General features: G+C 34.0%; 1 pseudogene across 1 annotated transcript; it reads right to left on the reverse strand.

Moving 5' to 3' along the window:
* Positions 1 to 907: 907 nt before the first annotated feature.
* Positions 908 to 2,221, reverse strand: LOC309653402 (heat shock transcription factor, Y-linked pseudogene; annotated as a pseudogene). Its single transcript has 3 exons — positions 2,159 to 2,221; positions 2,024 to 2,124; positions 908 to 1,552 (listed from the first exon to the last, which is right to left on the reverse strand). The product of its transcript is annotated as a heat shock transcription factor, Y-linked pseudogene (transcript).
* Between the last annotated feature and the right edge of the window lie 4,684 nt (positions 2,222 to 6,905).

Consider the following 6,905-nt stretch of genomic DNA (forward strand, 5'->3'; position numbering starts at 1 on the left):
AGAGGCCATTCTAACCCTCAGAAAGAGCTGAGTGAAAACTTGTGAGATGGAAGTTGACAGGGCTGAAAATACCTTTTCTGAATGTAGCTCCAGATACAGTGAAACAGAAAGATGTGGTAAGGCAAATATATGCCAGATCTTTAAGGGACTGGTTAAACTATGCTGAGGTTCTACACTTAGAATCTAAAAGGTATTAAATGCCTGCCTAAGAAATTAAGCTTGCCTTTGGCTGGAACAAAAAAGCAACATAAGAAAAGCAAATATAAAAGCGTACATTAGAAAATATAAAGGGCAGACTCATGAGGCGAATAAATAAAGGCAAATACCGAAATACTTTGAGGACAAAAGATCAAAAAGAACCATTAATAAACCATTTGTAAAATTCTACTACATTCTTACATGTCATATAAGACTATATCATGTAACCTTTATTAATCCAGTGAGGATATAATAGAGACCACGTTTACTGAGCAGATCATTGTATCTCCTGCTGCACCCTGTGCTAATTTACCACATTTGATTTTTCTTAGGCTGATTCAGAAATCACTAATTACCTTTCCCTATCTCCCTTTTTCTCTTTTTCCAATTGCTTCTATTTCCACTTCTTCCTTTTAAACAATTATTTAAATTTACTCACGAATGGTTACATAAAATATTCCTGTCAATCAACTCTCTTTTTAAAAAATGTAAAGTAGGCTCCCATTTTACTCTTGACTCTATTTTTGAAAATAAAAACAATAAAGTTACACATGTATATTTATTCTTCAAATAAGAGAATGCAGGTATTTTGTTATTTACACATGTCAATTTTACTTTGTTATCTTGAATAATCTGATAGTCCTTTGGTAGTTCTGTTGTAATTAGGATAATTAGGGTAATGTTCACATAATGAAGATAGCTGATGAATTTATCTAGGAAGAGAGGCAGAAAATGGATTAGCTATCATGGGCATTGGGAACAATAGAGTGCTTGCTGGTTGCACATTAGAAAAATAAAACTCACTGGCTGATAAATCAGTGTATTTAGGTGGAAAAGTAGAAGGCTCCACCTTCAGTCCAAAATTACTGCTCTGTAAGGGAGAGCCAATGTGTTACTGAGAAGTTGAAGGTGTGGTTGTAACAAAATTCACAATGCGGCCATTTGCTTGCATGTAGCTGCTATGTGACTGCATATGAAAAGTGGTCAACTGATTTAAAATAACATGTGTATCCATTACAATTTGTTCTGGTGGTCTAACTGACATTGATGATGGAGAAGAAAAATCACTTCTAATTGGCATACTTGTATGAGCAATTATCCGACTCATAGAAGGCTTCCTTATTAAAGGCATATTTAAATTTGTGTAGGGTGAAAATACACTTTCTCCACTAGTTTCAACAACAAAACCAGAATTATGATTATCCACATGACCCGTTTCTTTCAAGTGCTGCTTGTTGAAATCTTGAACTAATGATGATACTGGAGAAGCATTTTTAATCCTGGCTCTTCTTTTAATCCTTACTAAAAGTTGGGGACAGCCTCGTTTAAAATTTGGATTATGGTAGAACTGTAACTACAACCAAAGGTGAAAGTTATTTAGTAACATTTTAAACCAAGTTATGAGACTACAATAAGCATAACCTGTAAAATCTCAGATTTCAAGTTTGTACAAAGATAATGTCATCAATATATGGATATTGCTCACTACTTTTTAATTACTTATTGGAAAATAGACATTTAAATATTATAGTCCTCAAGTTTAAAATTATACATACAGTAACAGTGAATATCACTTCTAAAGTGGTTTCAGCGCCTTTATTTAGAGCACTGATTAGATTCAAATTTCTAGCAAAATTTCTCAATAACTTGAAAGTTTAATATCCAAACTGTCTTACTATTTTGAAAAAAATAAATAATTTTAGTCTTAGTAGTTTCATATAATTTTCAAAAGTCTATTTTTACATATATATTACTATATATTGCCTGATATACCTAATAAAATTATATGTATATAACATTCATAAGTGCTAATTTTTAAAAATACCTTGCTTAATATGGAGAATTGCTTTCTTCTTTAAGAAAGTCAGCCAAAGCAGCAGGTTTTTGAAAGTTCTGTCGCACTTTACTAAACACATAAAGGTGAAGCTGTTGAAATAAACTTCATACTCCCAGTATCAAATATTCTGAAAGGGGCCTTTCTACCCAAAACTTCTTTCTTGAAGAGTTCTTCATTAATCACTATAGAATGCAGGTATTTTGTTATTTGCCCATGTCAGTTTTACTTTGTTATCTTGAATAATCTGATAGTCCTTTGGTAGTTCTGTTGTAATTAGGGTAATTAGGGTAATGTTCACATAATGAAGATAGCTGATGAGTTTATCTAGGAAGAGAGGCAGAAAATGGATTAGCTATCCATGTTCATCCCACGAAATGGACATATATTGATCACTTCCAACTATTTTCCAAAGCTTTCTGGGAATGGTGAGAGAAAGAAAATCATTATCTTCATCGAATTCAGAGACACAAAATATGTAATGTGGTCTTTTAATCAAGAATCCTTCATACAAAGCCTGAAATTCATATTCTTCAATCATAGATCTTAAGACTGAATACCCAGTGAATGTGTGATCAAACCATGGAGATCTAATGGAAGTTTCTGAACCAGCTGGTACATCTCTAGGAGACACATATTGAATTTCTGAAGAAATATGTGCCACCTCAAATAAAATTTTCTTCAGTTACTTTTCTCACCTGCATGGTTTTCAACCCCATAGGTTCAAAGGCTGCTTTGGCAGGGCTACACAGATAAACTGTCCAGACCATCACTATGGTTCTCAACCTGAGTAGCTGTGACACTACAAGATGACTTGTCTCCTAACAACTAAAATGTAACATTCAGCCAGGGTTTACTTCTCATTTATTCACTTAAAATATAAATCCTGCTTATTTTTATGATGAAATATGCACAAGTTCATTCCACAAAATCTTTTAAATAAAAGAATTCCTTGGGAAATTAAAGGAATTCTCAGGAAATAATGATTATTTCTCAGGAAATAATGATTTCCTCCCTTTTACAGAGATATTTATATCAACTTGGTGAACATAGAATAATACCTGGTAAGCAATGCATAAAATTTTTCCAAAAACATGTCATTTTGAAAATTTTGGAACTTGAAACTAAAATTTGTATAAAACCTGTACAAAAAAGGCAAAGGTTTGTCATCATTATTTATGAATAAAATAAAGCATAATTGAATCCTTAAAAAATGTTTACCTGTGTATTTTACATAAGTAGCTCTGCATTCAAAACATTTTTACAGTCATATTTGAGTGGAATAATATTATTTTATTTAGTATTTTTGTAAATAAATGGTAAATACTCATAAAGTAAAATTTGATTTTAAAAGAAAGCAGATCTACTTTAAGGAAATCCCAAAGAGAGGGAAATTTAAAAATAACATTTATATCATGCTTTTATAAATAAAATAATGTGATAATGTCCTACTTTAAGTTTACACAAATAGAATATCTTCATTATATATTTATAAATAGATATTTTGTCTTTCTTTTAATTATAGATTTGTCATTTTGAAGGAGGAATACATTTGGTAGGCATTTTTATAATCCAGATTCTTGTGGTGTTTGTTAAGTGTTCCAAGGCTGCGTTGGTAAATATTAAATTTTAGTAGGCAGACTCTTTCATTCCTGGAAATCAGTGACATTGTAAGTACAGTGTTTTTTTGTTTTGTTTTGTTTTGCTTTAGCTTTGTATTTTGTACATAAACAGTAAATAATAGACATGTTCTGTATTAGTAAACTGTAGTAAATACAATTCTACCTAAAGCCCTCTTATTTTATTGAATGAAAGATGCTTTAAATTGTATAGTGGTTTACAATTTTCAAAAGATTTACACACATGATTTCATACAATCACATGATAACCAGTTTTCCCCCATACCTACATTTACCCTCCTCCCTTTTCTCTCCTCACTGTAATCCTTTGTTTGCTCTCTATATCAATGATTCTGTTTCTTTTTTGATACATTCATTTGTTTGTTGTATTGTTTAGATTCTACTTATAAGTGATGTCAGTGTTTGTCTTTCTCTGTCTACCTTATATCATTTACCATAATGCCCTTCAAATCTGTCCATGTTGCTGCAAATGACATTTCATTCTTTTTTATACTTGAGTAGTATTCAGTTTTAAACATACATATACATACCACATCTTCTATATCAATTAATCTATTGATGAGCAATTAGTTTGCCTTCAAAACTTGGCAATTGTAAATAGAGCTGCTACAAACATTAGGGTGCATGTATCTTTTCAAATTAGTGGGTTTGTGGTTTTTTTGTTTGTTTTTTTTTAAGATATATACCAAGGAGTAGAATTGCTGGGCCATATGGTAGTTCTATTTTTAGTTTTATATAAACCTCCATACTGTTTTCCATACTGGTTGCAACAATTTGAATTCCAACCAAGAGTGTACTAGGGTTCCCATTTCTCCACATCTTCTCTAATACTTATCTGTATTCTTTTGATAATAGCCATTTTGACTGGTATGAAGTGAAATCTCATTTGTAGTTTTGATGTGCATTTCCCTAATTATTAGTGATGTTGAATATCTTTTCATGTGCCTGTTGGCTATCTGCATGTCATCTTTGGAAAAAGTCTCTTCAGTACGTCTGCCCATTATTAATCTAGGTTATTTCTTTATGTTGAGTTGTATGAGCTATCTATAGATGCTGGATATTAACCATCTGAACATCGGTATCAGAACCACCATCTACAGATCTGAAGCAGATGTTGGTCTCAGGGCCAGACTATAGAGCAAGGTCTTGAATTGACCAAGGTGCTGGTAACAGGTGTGCTAGCTAACCTCATTGCAGGCCCAGCAGCAGCCAACCATTCTAGACTGCAATCCCAGCAGTAAAACCATTCAGCCAGGGACCCACAGGAGTTCCTTTCCTCCAAAATCAGTCAATAAAGGCTGAAAGAGGTGTCTGTTCCTTCAAACCACCAACACCAACACAAGGTTACATGGATCACAAGGAGTCAGGCAGCCATGACACCACCAAAGAAAATTAACAAAATTCCATTAAACAATCCCAAAGAAATGAAGACCTATGTCCCAACTGACAATTTAATCAAAAGAAGCTTGATGAGATGGAAAAGAACACAGACAACTAAATGAATCCAGGAAAACAATGCATGAAGAAAAATGAAAATTTTAATAAAGAAAAGCAAACTATAAAAAAACAAACGCAAATCATGAAGTCACAACATCATGGAGGCATAACACATGTCTCCCTATTATCCCCATCTAACAAGTAAATTTCAGCATCTATTCATGAACAAAAATACTGTTCTGGAAGTTGAGAGATCAAGCACCATACACCAGAGAACTTACAAGGAGTTTCATCCATCTATGCATCATCAAATAAGGATACAGACATCACTAAGAACTGGGAAACCATCAGGGGCCTGCCAATCAGCTTCTGTCCCTCTTTGCCATGATTTGAGAACACGGAACTTGGCAGACACTCAAGAATGAAAGAGCCTTGGTAGAGTCCAGATTTCCAAAACAACTCCACCTCTCCCATGCAGCAAGAAAAAAAAACAAAAAACAAAACTGACTTTGAATGCAATTAAGTGGCTAAAAGGAACTTCACTAGATCACCCCTACACACCAGGGCACAGCTAAGAGGTAGATGCAGACAACAATCTGTACCATAGGGGAAAGCGAGACTGGTGAGTGAGTGCCCACTTTCTCCAGGTTCATGGGACTCTGTTAAAGAAAACCATTTCTCTCCTACAGCACCCAATGTATTAAATCAGTACCACCATGATAGGAGAGGAATGAGATCAGAAAAGAGGCAGATAGGAGCACCATAGGGCAGTAAAAGGATTTGGTTCACTGCTGACTGCATTCTGGCCTCCCACTAGATGACCATTCACAGGGTACTAGGAAAACCTTACACAGAGAAATCATCCCAAGTGGATTACTGACACCCATAATGCACTGAATTCCAAACTTACACATCCCCAAATTCTTGTGCATGCTTCTGAGCATGGAACCAAAAAAGCCTGGGTAAAAAGTAAACATGTGGAGAAAATAAGCCACTTCTGTGGGAAAGGGAGAAAGAAAAATCTTGACCTATATTGACACCTCTAGGAATACATAAATTGAGTTTCGGGCAGATGGCTTAGTGCATTGTAAGATGGAGAAAAGACATACCATTTTAAGAAATCTTCCACAAAAAGAAGCAAAAATCATGAGCACGTATATTTAAAAGGGCCAATAAAAGCATCAGAATATACAGCACAACCAGAGAAATGTATCTCTCAACTGAAAGTCACTGGCAAAGTTCGGAGGAGGTGACTACTACTTCAAATGTGGAACTGCAATATAAAACTCCAAGGACCATGAAGAAGCAAGGACACATGACATCACCAGAGATCAGGATAATCACTCAGGAACCAAGTACAAAGACTGAGAAAACTGTGATGGTTCAGATAAAGATACAAAACTGATGAAGAAACCCAATAAGCTATGAGAAAACACAAGGAAAATTCAGCAAAATCAGGAAAAGAATAAATGATGAAACTGAGAAAATTTTAAACAGGTAAAAATCATTATAATCAACCAGAACTAAAAATTCAATGAATGAAATGAAGAATACAATAGATGGCATCAACAATAGAATAGAGAAGACATGAGATAGAATCAGTGAATTAGAGGACAAAACCTTTGACATAAGCCAGTGAGAGGAAAAAACAAAAGAAAAAAATAGAACAAAAAAGAAACAACAACAAAAAGAAAAAAAGAGAAGGCCTACTTAATCCATGGGATGCCACAAAGAGAAAAAAATATCAGAACCATGAGAGTACAGAGTGGAAGACATGGCAGAAAAATTGTTTTAAA

This window comes from Balaenoptera physalus (assembly GCF_965194825.1).
Source record: "Balaenoptera physalus genome assembly, chromosome: Y".
Classification (NCBI taxonomy): domain Eukaryota; kingdom Metazoa; phylum Chordata; class Mammalia; order Artiodactyla; family Balaenopteridae; genus Balaenoptera; species Balaenoptera physalus.